Source organism: Pteropus alecto, unplaced genomic scaffold (genome assembly GCF_000325575.1).
Source record: "Pteropus alecto unplaced genomic scaffold, ASM32557v1 scaffold333, whole genome shotgun sequence".
Classification (NCBI taxonomy): domain Eukaryota; kingdom Metazoa; phylum Chordata; class Mammalia; order Chiroptera; family Pteropodidae; genus Pteropus; species Pteropus alecto.
In genome coordinates this window covers 316,034-329,981 of record NW_006433879.1, presented here as the reverse complement: position 1 = coordinate 329,981, position 13,948 = coordinate 316,034, and the positions used below count along the sequence as shown (strand labels likewise).

Sequence of the window (13,948 nt, the reverse complement as noted above, 5' to 3'; positions counted from 1 at the left end):
GAAAAGCCAACATGGAATCATGAACAATTTTAACAGTTGCTCAATCCAGGTGTGCTTGTACAACTTTTTCAACTCTTTCAACTTCTGTGTTTGATACTTTTCATAATAAAAATTGGAATACAAAAGTACCAGTGAGGACCCACCTCACCTGACACAAAGCTCTCCTTCTAAGGACACATACCTCTAGCCACCTCTTCCAGGTGGCCTTCTTATTCCAGTGGAGCCAGGCAGCCCTGCTTGCCTGCTCTCCCCTCACTTCCTTATCCATCACACGGGCTCATCAGTCCTGCTGTGTGCAGTAGGTGCCTTCAGCCTCAGAGTCCTATCTCTGCTTATTTACCCCCATTCCACCTCTCACCTTTGTAAACATCACTTCGCCGGGGAGCCTTTCCTGGTTGCTGGGTGTAGTTGGCACAGCCCCATTGCAGGGTCCTGTCCTTTCTTATTTAATGTCCCTTTTATTCTCCACTAGACTAAAAGAGATTGTGTTTGTCCCACCATGCTTATGAAGGGGATGGCTGGGTTGCACTCTGCCAGGCCAGGACCTGAGGACCAGGGATCACTGATAGCACTGCCAGGCTTGCTGGAAACTGGGGACTCTATGAGGGGTGGCCAACACTAGCCATGGGGCTACTCCCTCTTGATACCTCCTGTCTTTTCCCCAGGCCAATGTGATTGCACTGACCTAGGTCAGGCTTGGCTTGGATACCCCCAGAGTTCCTGGGCATCACTCATTTTCTACCTTGGGTAATATTCTTCTTGATGCTGCTCTTAAGACCAAACCCCAGCCTGTTTGGGTCACAACAGTTTGAAGCTTCCTAGGTATGTCCTAGAGCCAGCAAAGCCCAGGTCCTCTGGGCTCTGGACATGCCCACCTTGGCTGGTTCCTCCTCCTCCTTACCAGGCTTGGGCTCCTTGTCCCTATAGAGGTGAAAAGTGGGCTCTCCAGGGCTGCTGCCCCTTTCCCTGTAATTACCTGGTGGGGCCCAAGTGCAACTCCACAAGGCACAGCACCCAATTCAAGGGTATTTTTCATTTGGCACAAATTAAATGTGTTCTGAAAAGAAATCAGTAGAACTAATTTTGATAATTTCCAGTTATAACTACTGGGGGACATGGAAGTTTTCTGATAAAGGAGTGAGAGTTCTGGATCCAGGCACTGAACCGCCCAACCAGCTCCCCAGCCTGTGCTCTGCTATGGGCTATGCACCCCAGCTCACCCCATCTCAGGCTCACCCAGCCTGAAAGCCCTGTGAACTCACAGTTCTCTGGAGTCAGCTTTCACCCCTCCTCTTAGACACATCTGCAACTCCTCAGTTTCCCTAGGCTTCCCTTTGGCCAAGAGGAAAGTCTGGTTCACAGGTACAGAAGGTCAGAACTGCTGTGCTGTGGATGCAGGAGGGGGCCAGCAGGGACACAGGCCACCCAGCGCAGGCTTCCTGGTTTCATGGTGGGCCAGAAAGGTACCCTTGTCCCTCCCTTCCTCTTCAATAGTTTATTGTGGAATGATGAGTTCAGTCATGAGAGGTTCCTGACATTCAAAAATTATTCTGATAGAGGTCAGGTTGAGTTCTGCTTAAACAAGAAAATCTATATTTCTTCTGACCAGGACCCCAAGCAAGAGTGGATATTCAGATACAGCCCTTGCTCTGAGCTCTCTACACTCACTTCAAGAGGTCCCCCTGAGCCTCCATCTCTTTATGAGTAAGGATAACCAGAACAATTGCTTCTTTAGGTCTTTAGGAGGGTAGGCTGAGATGAGCCATGCACAGCACCTGACACACGGTGCCTCAGATGAGTGAGTACTCCACCAGTGCTAAGGCTGGACCATAGCATTTCTTACCACAGGAGCCTCTGGAAAGTCAGGGGCTGAAGGACCACCCCAAACTGTAGGTACTGCCAGAAAGAAGAGTGTGGGCTAGGCTTCTGGGGACACTGGGAGTCTCAGTCTTGCCATCTAGAACTCAGCTAAGTGGATCCTGGTGTGTTGCCTGTGGCCCAGAGCCCCCCTGGCTTCCTACTCAGCTGCTCCTGGAGAAGACCCCAGGCCTGAACTGCATGGGGCTGTCTCCTCCCTTTGGTCAACTCAAGCCAAGCCCCAACCTTGGGCCTGCAGAGACACAGCAAAATTGCCTTTTGATGGTCCTCACATAGGTCAGTGTAGCAGAAGTGAGGTCCAGCAGTGAAGGTGGGGTCAAGGAAAGACTGACACTTAAATCCAGACCTCTGACTGAAGCAAGAGGCCCACACCCACACTGGCCCATGCCTGGGGCCCGTTCTCCTCTCTGTAGAAGCACTTTCCTCCTATTGAAGGCTGGGTGGCATGAGGCTTGGCCAGGACTAAGGCCTCTTATTCCCTAGTGCATCCTTGAGAGGTGAATGGGTATGCAGGTTAGGAAATGTCATTGTGCACACTTCCACTCATTTGCTCTCAGCTTTGGGGCAAAGACAAACACTCTGTGGTTCACAGGTGAAGAAAATGAGGCTTGGAGAAGTAAAAGACTTGGATCTGAGATGTGAGGCATCACTCTGGGGGCTGAGCAAGGACTCTGAGCCCAGTACTCCTGCTCAGCCTGGTTTGTTCTTGTGAGGAACCATGGGCTGGGGTGTCTGGAGGGCACAGAGGTGCAGGGAGTGGATGAATGCATGAATTTACCTTTCCTGTCACCTCTGGACCTTCTCCCAGAGTAGAGAGCACTGCAGAGTCCCTGCCCACTGTGCGTCCACCTGGACCCTGCTTGCCCTCAGCAACATCAGCACCTGGGCAGATACACCCCAGGAATATCCTGCAGCCTGCCAGGGACAACTCACCTGAAGTGATGCCCGTGGCCTTTCTGTGTCTTTTCTTGAACTTCCCTGGGCAGCCTGGCCTTCCCATGATCCATGCTGATGATAGCAGTCCAGGTTGCAGAGGAAGGAAAAATGTGCTTGCTGAGCGGCCAGGCCTGAGTGGAGTGGGTAGGCCTAAAGGATGGAGGTAGGAAAGCAGGACTCCATATTAAGGAAGGACACCTGGTCAGAATCCACTGAGCCAAAAGAGGGCTGCTTACCACTGCCCTGAAGAGGCAGCACCCCAAGTGCCACTGGGGTCCAGCCTCAAAAGCATCTCCCCTGACCCAAGTGCCTATGATTGGTGGGAGGGCCCTGGGAAGGCCAGGACTGTACTGGTGACTGTACAGGAACTGGAGGTGGGACCGACAGAACCCTCAGCCAGTCCACCCCCAGCCTGCCTCACAGCACATGTGACAAGGCCAGGGAATCAGTCTCTTGTCCCTGTCACCAGTGCCAATTTGCTCAAGTGAACCCCTTGCCTAGACCATAGCTTTGCTCTTGTTGAGAGAAAGTAGTCTTTCCTTTCTGGGAAGTCCTTCTGGCAGGGCAGTGTTAGATTCATGTGAGAAATAGGAAGCACTGTGAGGACTCCATGTACTTTCTGTGTCGGGGAGGACAGGCTGGTCCCCATGTTCTTCAATGGGATGTCATTCCCAGGAGGCACGGGCCCGCATGGGGCAGAGTCTAAAAAGGGACTTTTCTGGATGTTGTGATTAACAGTCCAGGGCTGGTGAACTATCACCCATGGACCTTGTCTGAGGGCCAGTTTTTATAGCTGAATTTTCATTGGAACCCACCTCACCCACTCATTTGTACATTGTCTGTGGTTGCTTTCACTTGAGTAGCTGTGACTGAGACCTGTACGGCCCACAAAGCTGAAAATATTTACTATTTGTCCCTTCAAAAAAAAAAAAAGCTTGCCAGCTCCTGCATTAGAAGGACTTTACCTATATAGGTAAAGCCTATCATAGTGTGACCTATGGATTCAACTGCCAATTAGCAGAAAATACACAGAACAGAGGAAAATGTCTTATACCACCATAGGGGTGCCATCAGCCAAAGGAAGATGGGGGAACTCTATAAGCAAGCATTTCCTCAATGAATATTATAAGAGCAAAAAGATGGGGGAGGGGCAGCAGCAGTAGATGAAAGAGTGGGTCTTACTTTAATTCAGTTTAAATAAACTGTAAAAAAACCAAAGATACCTTTTGAGACAATTGGATATTTGATGAAAATATGAAATTATGGTTCATTCTTCTGATTGATAACAGTGTGGTGGTTACTTTTTAAAAGTATGTATTTTTTCGTGATTCTTGCTGAAATGTTTCACATCTTAAGTTTGCTTCAAAATAAAAAGAAGAAATAGTTGGGGCGTTGAGAGGGCAGGAAGGGCTAGTGGTTGGGGGGATACGTGATGGTACATAGGAGTTCATTATGCAGTTCTTTCTACTAGTGAGACAGAGAATAGATAGGGATACATGCAAACATGCACCAACCAAAAAAGCTACAGAATCACAGATATATGATCACTAAAGCAAAAAAGTGAATCCAGGACACCTATTGCCATCTGATATTGTCCTAGGATAGCCAATCAAGAGGGAGAAATGAACATAGGAGAAGGGAGGGGCAAATGATCATTAATGTAGATATGTGATTGGATGCCAAATAAACCCCAAAAAAGTCAGCTAAAAGTAGGAGAATTCTGTAGAGTTGCAACTAACAGAAATAATATATACATATCAGAGGCTTTTCAATACATAAATGGCAACTAAACTAAGCTATAATGGAATAAAATATTTCATACACAAAAGCAATTCATAAATGAAAAACATCTAGAAAAATTTTAACTTTAATGTATAAGACCTACATGAAGAAAACTTTAAACTACTGCTGAAAGACACAAAAAGGCTTGTTCTAGAATGGTAAAATACATTCTACAACTACAATAGTTAGGATAGATTGATAGTACAAAAGAAATGTACAGAGCAGAGTCCATAATTACATCAAAACATATGGAAATTTAGTAGGAAGTGGGGTGGCATTATAACAATGGGGCAGTAACAGGCCTTTTAATAAATAATGATGTGACAACAGATTAGCCATTTGGAAAAGATAAAGCTATACTTTGGATAGAATAAAATTATTTTACTCTAGCTCCAGACATAAAAGAAATTTAAGTATAAAACCATAAAATTACTAAAAGTAAATATAATTTTTAAAAATAATAAAGACCCTTCTAAGCAAGACCAAACAAAAATGATTTAAAAATGATTGATATATTTATTTAAATAAAAAATTAAAAACTTTGGTATGGTAAAATAAATAAATGAGGGAAAATATTTGCAACACATGACAGTTGGAGGGTTTAATTTCCTAAGCTGACCGAGAGCTCTAACACTCCAATAAGAAAAAGATAACCTAATAGAAAAATGGGCAAAAATGTTAAAAAGCACTCAACTTTACTCATAACTAATTTAGAATGAGATGTTCTTTTCATTTGAAAGCATTGATAATGTTACATTGACAAATGTGCAAATTGGTGCATTCTTTTTCAAAAGTAATTTGGCAAAATTCTTAAAAAAATTTTTTTCCATTTATGTTTTGGTCAAGGTGGATTCTTTTGAGTTGTACTACCAGGAATTTATCCTAAGAACACTCTTGCAAAACTCGCCAAGTAAAATTTGTCGGAGTAAAATGTCCTGGAGTGTTGTCTATGGGGGCCAAAGGCTGGAAATAGACTCAGTGTTCACTAGTGGGAGACTGGTTCAACATGGTATGTGGATACATGCATGGGGATCAATCCAATAAGAAACCTTAAAAAGGTTTGTAGTTGATTCAGAAAAGTGTGTATTGCAATGCTAATTGTGTATACGCTGAATGCATAAATATTTTTATGAATATTTTATAATACAATAAATGATTAACAGCAGTTACCTTAGGGGAGAGGCACTTTTCATTTTGCATGTTTTAAATATTTCGCCAATTCAGTGTTGTTTGAAATTTATCACAAATGTGCAAATATTACTTTTAATAAAAAACAAGTCAAACAACAACAATAATAACAAAATCACATAAAGAAAAACAAAACAATGAAAATCCATTACTTGGCAGAGGGTACCAAAGGTATAGACCTATTTATCCTAAAAAGTCTATGAATAACAAATCATTTCAAGAGCTCCCGGGTGGTTATGCTGGTCCAGAGATAGAATGAGCATGATCAGAGCAGCTAGCCTGGTTTCAGCTGTGTTAGGAGCACACAGGAGCAAGGTGCTGGACCTTGACCTGGCTATGTGAGGGAGGATGACTTGTCCTTGCACCAGCTTGCCATCTGGTGATGTTATGCCATACTTTTCTCTCTAGAAAGTGCCTCAGAAATTAAGTGGAATTAAATGAATCATAGGAAAGCATTCTGATTCAAATGATTTCTAAAACATACATTAAGAGGTTAAAAAAACATTACAGTGCTTCATCCTTAACAAGTTATAAATGTCAGAAGTCTCCAGGTCTCCTGACTCTCAGTTGAACTTGGTATTCCAGGCACCCCTCAGTGGAACCTGGCCCTTCGTGGCATACCAGTGATAAGTGAATGTAAGTTAGACTTGATGATCTCTATAATCCCCTCAAGTCCTGAGATGTCAAGATTCTCTGGGTCTAAGATTTGAGCTCAATACATCCAGGCTGCGTGTTTGTAACATAGCCTTGGGCTTGAGCCCTATAAGGGAAGTCACAGGTCTTTTCTCCCATGCCTTCTCTCTGCAGGATTGACTGTAGCCTAAATCCAGGGGTGCACAGATCCTTTCCTGCACCCCTATCAAGCCAAATCCTCCATGGTTATTTCCACTTGCCCCTCCAACTGGCCTGGAGCAACGCTGCTCAGAGCACAACTCTATGGCAAGAAAAGAACACTATTAAGAGAAGGCTGTGAGTTGTGGACAGGCCTGGGGAGGGGGCTATGGTGCTTCCTGGGCCCTGTCGATGTTATTACAAGTCTGCTTCCCTCCCCAGGCACAAAGCCCTGAACCTGTGCCTGATGGAAGGGTGCTTGTGGGACAGAGGCTGGGGTGCTTGCAGCATGGCCCTAGTGCCTCTTGAGACAGGGGCTGGCCTTGTTTTGGGAGAGTCTGGGGTTGAGCGGAAGCTGACATGTTAATGCTGACATGCCAGGCTTCAGAAGCGAGGCTTTCATTTGATTTGGGAGCGCCTCTCCCAATCCAGGCCTCTGATTTGGCTCCTATTGAATTAGTCAGCTAAACAGAGCAGGAAGGAGCTGTTCACTTAATTGCTCTTGATGGATCTCTTCGTCTTGTTCAGATGCCAGACACAAGATAGCAGCCCCCTCTTTGCATCTGGGCCCCAAGCTGGTGCTTTGGGGTCAGCAAGTGGCTGCTCTACACAGAAGATTTGGGGGCCTGGCCACTACCATCTCCCAGGGCTTTAGCTGAGGGACTGTGGATGAGGAGCATTCTGGACAGGGGCTGCTTCTGAGGGCCAGAGGGCAAGCTCAGTCCCAGCAGCTACTGAGGGAGGTGACAGCAAGGGCAGGACCCATAGGCAGAGCTGTATGTCATTGACTCTAACTTCACAGGGTTAAGGGCTCCTTGTCTTGGTTAATTGTCTCCCCTTTAATTACAGTGACTGAGAGTGTCTCCTAATTTACTTTAGGACCCTCTGATGACATCTGAAGAAGGATCATATCCGCTTCCCAGCACGGGCTCAAGTGGGAAACAGAGAACAAGAGGGGAGTTGTCCTGGGGGACCTTGGTCCCTGACACAGACAAGAGATGCAAAGCTTGAGCTCTGGTTGCTATGGAGCTGAACCTAATATTTTCTATTATGCCTTAGGTGACAAGTTCCATTTAGTATGAATTCTGTTGAGCACTGGGAATGCTGATCAGGCCTGAGAGAAAGAAGGAAACCATTTTAGAGAGCCTCCCTTAGCTTTTGGAGGAAGGGGTCAGCTATGTGGCTCCTGATGTCAGGAGGAAGGTGAGCCCCCCCCGCATCTTTTGTTTCACAGGTGTGTGTGTGGGTTGGGGGTTGAGAGGCCTCTTTACAACATAGTGCCACTGTGGGTGCTGGGCCTCAGCCAACACAGGATAATGCCACCGTGGGGTGCTGGAGGTAGCCCCTCAGTGACTTCTGGCTTACCCCTTCTTTCTCCCCAGGAGACACGTGCACTTAGCCTGTCAAATGCCAAACATAGACAGAAGTTGCTTTTATAGCAGACCCTGGTGCATCCAATACCTAGTGAGAGAATGGGAGTGCCTCCACCCCATAATACCCAGAAATGCTTTTCAGAGCAATTAAAGTTCTCAAATTAACAAAGAGACCATAAAAAGCTAAATGACGAGGGTAGGGGAAGGCCTTTCCAATTATAAAAACACAGGGAAAAAAACATTGAAAAAATGAAGGATTCAATTCACCTCAAAATTAAAAAGCAAAAAATGCAAAAGCTGCAGAGCTGAGATCCAGAATCTGAGAAGGGATTCCTATGACCTCTAGAGGCAGCGAGAAAGTAGCAAGCTTAGGGGATTCAATAGAAAACAAAAGTACAAATTGGAGGACTTCCAATCAAGATGGAGGAGTAATTAAAGGCTGTGCTTGCCTCCTTGCATGACCACATCAAAATTACAGCTAAATTATGGAACAATCACTCTGGAGAACCACCTGAAAACTAGCTGAACAGAACCCCTATAACTAAAGATATAAAGAAGAAGCCAAGACAAGACTGGTAGGAGGGATGGAGAAATGAAGTGGGCTGGTCCTGCACCCATTTGTAGTAGTTAAGATTCAGGAGGGCTATCAGCTTTTGTGGTACCTTCTGAGAAGCGAGAAATCCTAGTCTCACAACCAGTTCCCCAACTTGGAAAATTAATGCCAGAAAGAGAAACCTCTCAACATCTGGTTGTGAAAATCATCAGGGATTCCATCCGGGTATGACTGAGGGCTGCTGGAAACCCAGGCATTCTCTTAAAGGGCCTGCACACAGACAAACTCGCTTGCAAACATTCACCATAAACTCCAGTGAAGGGTCAGCAGCTATGGAAGAAACTGAATTGTGAGGCTTCAAGATGAGTCTAGAAGGGCAGGCACCGTTATTCCTATATTGAGCCCTCCCCACACAAAGCCAATAGGAAAAGGTGGGTGCCAAATTCGAATCTACATTAACCTGGTGAACCCTGCTTGCCCCACCCTGGTATCTCCCTAAGGCTTGGCTCTACCCAACTTGAGCACTGTTTGAGCCTCTTTAGGTGGCTTCCCCTCATAGGCGGCCAGCCTCAGACTGCACTGCAGACTTTCCTAAAAACTCACAAAGATCTGTAGGCTCCAGACAGGTGGCATCTGGTCTCAGCATGCCCTATGCCTTTTGTTGAGTGGCCCCAGTCCCAACACTGGTGGCAGCTGGCCTTGATTCGCAGTGTGGCCTCTCTCATGCACCTCTGGGCATAGCACAGGCAGCTACCAACCACAGATTGCTTTGTTGTTCCTACCAGGTGGCCCAGGGTCCAGTACAGGGAATGGCTGAAACTGGCCTGCATCATGGTCCTTCCCAAGAGGCCCCCAAATCACACAGCCTGTGGCCAGCTTCAGACTACAAAAGCATCACACAATTAGTTCCACAAATGACATACCCAGAGGATGGTCTTGGCAGGCCCTGGAGCCCCACTAAAGAGAATCATGCTCCATTGGTTCAGCCCCACAGAACAGCTCATCCAGAGATGTCCTGGACAGTCCTCACAGCCAGTCAGCCTGGAGGTCAACTACACACACCAATGTGCCAACAACAATCAAGGCTCAATTACAACAGGAGGGCACATACAACATACACAAGGGAAATTCCTAGTGCACCCAGCTCAGGTGACCAGGAAAGACTGTGCCACTGGTCCCCATAAGATACCTACTACATAAGTCACCCTGCCAACACTGAGAGATATAGCAGACCTATGCAGTACATAGAAACAAAAACAGAGAGGCAGCCAAAATGAGGAGACAAAGAAACATTTCCTAAAAAAAGAGCAGGACTAAACACCAGAAAAAGAAGTCAACAAAATGGAAGCAAACAATCTACCAGATACAGAGTTCAAAACACTGGTTATAAGGATGCTCAATGAATTTAAAGGAAGAATAGATGAACTCAGTGAGAACTTCCACGAAGAGAAAATAAACATAAAAAGGACACAGAAACCATGAAAAAAGAATTAGTTGGAAATAAAGAATACATTAGAAGGAATCGACATCAGATTGAATGAAGCAGAGGATCAAATCAGTGAATTGGAAAACAATGTAGCAGAAAATAGCCAATCAGAAAAGAAAGAAAAGTATAAACAAATTAAGATAGTTTCAGGGACCTCTGGGACAACTTTAACCATACCAACATGTGTATCATATGGGTACCAAAATGAGAAGAGAGAGAGCAAGGATTTGAAAACCTAATTGAAGAAATAAGGACTGAAAACTTCCTTATTCTGGCAAAGGCACATGGATCCAGGAAGTGCAGAGTCTCAATCAACATGAACCCAAAAAGGCCCATACTAAGACACATCATAATTAAAATGCCAAAGGTTGAAAAAAGAGAGGATCTTTAAAAACAGCAAGAGAAAAGCAGTTAATTACCTACAAAGGCGCTCCCATAAAACTGTAGGCTGATTTCTAAAAAGAAACTTTGCAGGCCAGGGGGATTGGCATGAAATATTCAAAGTGATAAAAAGTAAAAACCTACAATGAAGATTACTCTACCCAGAAAGGCTAGCATTTAGAATCAAAATAGAGAAAAAGAACTTCCCAGAAAAGAAAAAGCTAAGGGTTAATCACCATAAAAACAATACTACAAGAGACTTCTAGAAGAGAAAGGAGGAGGAGGAGAAGGAGAGGAAGGGGAAGGGGAAGAGGATAAGAAAGGGGAAGAATAAAAAGAAGCAGGGAGAGTGGGAAGGGAGGGGAAGGAAAGAAGAATGAAAAAATGAATAATAATAATATGGTAATAACTACACACCTACCAATAATCACATTAAATGTAAATGGATCAAAAGACATAGGGAGGCTGAATGAATAAGAGAACAAGACCCATACTTATGTTATCTACAAGAGACCCAATTCAAATTGAAATACACACAAGACTAAAAATAAAAGGGTGGAAAAATATTTTATGTAAGTGGAAACAAAAAAAAAGCTGGGGTAGCAGTACTTATATCAGACAAAATAGACTTTAAAACAAAGGCTATAGCAAGCGACAAAGAACATTTCATAATTATGAAAGGATCAATCTAACAAGAGGATATAACCCTTGTGAACATTTACACACCCAACTTAGGAGCACTTAAGTATATAAAGCAATTATTGAGGAACATAAAGGGAGAGGTCAACAGTAATATAGTAATAGCGGAGGACTTTAACATTCCATTGATATCAATGGATAGATTATCCAAAAACCCCTAATAATCCATTTATAAAATGGGCAGAGGACCTGAATAGACGTTTCTTCAAAAAGAACATACATATGACCAATAGATACATTAAAAGATCTCAACATCACTAATCATCAGAGAAATGCAAATTAAAACCACAATGAGCTATCTTCTCATACCTGTCAGAGTGGCTATCATCAATAAATCAACAAACAGCTAGTGTTGGTGAGGACATGGAGAAAAGGGAACCCTTGTACATTGTTGGTAGGATTACAAATTGGTGCAGCCACTATGGAAAACGATATGGAGTTTCCTCAAAAAATTAAAAATAGAACTACCATATGACCCAGGATTTCCACTTCTGGGTATATATTCAAGGGAATTCAAAACACTAATTCCAAAAGATACATGCAACCTTATGTTCATTACAGCATTATTTAAAATAATCAAGATATGGAATTGTTAATCATTAGACTAATAGATTAGAAGTGGTAGGATCTGCATCTGGGAAATATGGTGGTGACAGTGGCAAGGGGCTGTTGGTGGAGACTTATAGGGGGCCATGACCCTGCCTAGGGTGTCCAGGAGACCCTCGGTGCTGCTGCTGCCTGTGAAGAGGAAAAGTGTTGCTGATCATATGAATCCCACTGTCAGACCACAGAATGATGTGGTCCACAAGCAGCTCTTAGCTTTTTTTTTGTTTGTTTCCACTTACATAAAATATTTTTCCATCCCTTTACTTTTAGTCTTGTGTATATTTTGATTTGAATTGAGTCTCTTGTAGATAGCATGAGTCTTGTTTTCTTATTCATTCAGCTTCCCTATGTCTTTTGATCAGTGTGTTTAATTCATTTACATTTAATATGATTATTGGTAGGTGTGTAGTTATTGCTATATTATTATTCATTTTCCCATTCGTCTTTTGGAGAATACTTGGCAGAATCTTGCTCAAGTATGTCTAACAAGTTCAGGTGTCCTACTTCAATGAGTTAGAGATGTATTTATCCTGATGGAGTAAACCTAGTGCTGACTTACCTCAGGGATGACACCCACATACAATTCAAATCCTTGGATGACTTGAAGGCAGTGTACGTCTCTATCAGGGCAAAACTGTCTTGAAATTGTACAACCTGCTCTCTCTGTGCTTCAACTCCTGGATTTGTGTGCAGATGTATATAGATGAGCTGACATCCATTGAGTTTACTGTCTCTGTAACCAACCGGTAAGAGAGGGAGATTTGGGACATGTTTGGAGTATTCTTTGCTAACCAACCCTGACCTAAGAATTATCTTGACAGACTACAGTTTTGAGGGACTTCTTTTCTAGAAAGATGTCCCCTGTCTGTCTACACTGAGTTATGCTGTGATAATGAGGTGAAGTGAGTGGTGGCCAAGCCAGTGGAATTGACCCAAGAGTACCTTCCATAAGTTTGACCAGAGCAGCCCATTGGACACTTTCCCTGTCTATTACCAGTTCCCTGAGAGTCTCAAGCTTGAAGCCAGAGACAAGAAACCTGAACCCATGTAGCTAGAGGAAAGACAGGTCGATCTTAGAAAGTGCCTCATCTATAACTGAGTATTTATGTAAATAAAATCCTACTTAAAACTCAAAAAGAAGAAGAAGAAGAAGAAGAAGAAGAAGAAGAAGAAGAAGAAGAAGAAGAAGAAGAAGAAGAAGAAGAAGAAGAAGAAGAAGAAGAAGAAGAAGAAGAAGAAGAAGAAGAGGAGGAGGTATGTATACACAATGGAATATTACTCAGCCATAAAAATGAAATCTTACTATTTAGAACAACACGGATGGACCTAGAGGGTATTATGTTAAGTGAAATAAGTCAGACAGAGAAAGACATATATCATATCATCTCATTTATGTGTGGAATATAAAAAACAAAATAAACAAACAAAACAGAAACAGACTCATAGACTCAGAGAACAGCCTGATGGTTGTCAGATGGGAGAGGAGGGCTAGATGGCTAGGTGAAAAAGGTGAAAGGATTAAGAAGTACAAATTGGTAGTTACAAAACAATCACAGAAATGTAAAGTATAGCATAGGGAATATAGTCAATATTGCAATAACTACGTATGGTGCCAGGTGGGTAGTAGACTTATAGGGGGGAATCATTTTGTAAGTTATATAAATGTCTAACCACTGTGTTGTGACCTGAACTAATGTAATATTGAATGTCAACTATAATTAAAAAATAAAAAATTACTAAATTAAAAAGTACAAAATTTGAAAAAAAAATTAAAAGCAAAACAAAACAAACATACAAAGATCCCAGGCAAAGTTCAAAGGCAAATAACTTCTCCCTGGGGGGAGATGTTGTCATATATATAATAACCAGAGGGTCATTGTCTTTACTGTATAAAAAGTTCTTATAATTCAATAAGGGGATGAGCATGAGTTGAAACAGAAGTAGTTACAGTACAGAGTAAGCAGGCAGGCCAAGAGATCCTGGCTTGTAGTAAGGTGATTGTTGAGTAATTTTTGTATTTTCTGTTTGCCCTCTCAGGAAGCCACTCCTAATGGGCAGCCACTCCTTTAAGAGCCTAATGCCCTGAATGGATGATGCTGGGTGTCCTGGGAGGACAGGCAAAGATAAGCAGAAAGGGTGGAGGGGCTTCTCAAAGGTTGGCAGGAGTGCAGGGGTTGGGGTGCTGCACCAGCAGAGGGATCCAAAGTCTTGTTCCTGTTCAGGGAAGCAGGCATT

At 43.4% G+C, this 13,948-nt stretch overlaps 1 pseudogene; it reads left to right on the top strand.

Annotated features, from left to right (window-relative positions):
* Positions 1-10,208: 10,208 nt before the first annotated feature.
* LOC102882378 lies at positions 10,209-12,764 on the top strand (annotated as a pseudogene).
* Positions 12,765-13,948: the final 1,184 nt, after the last annotated feature.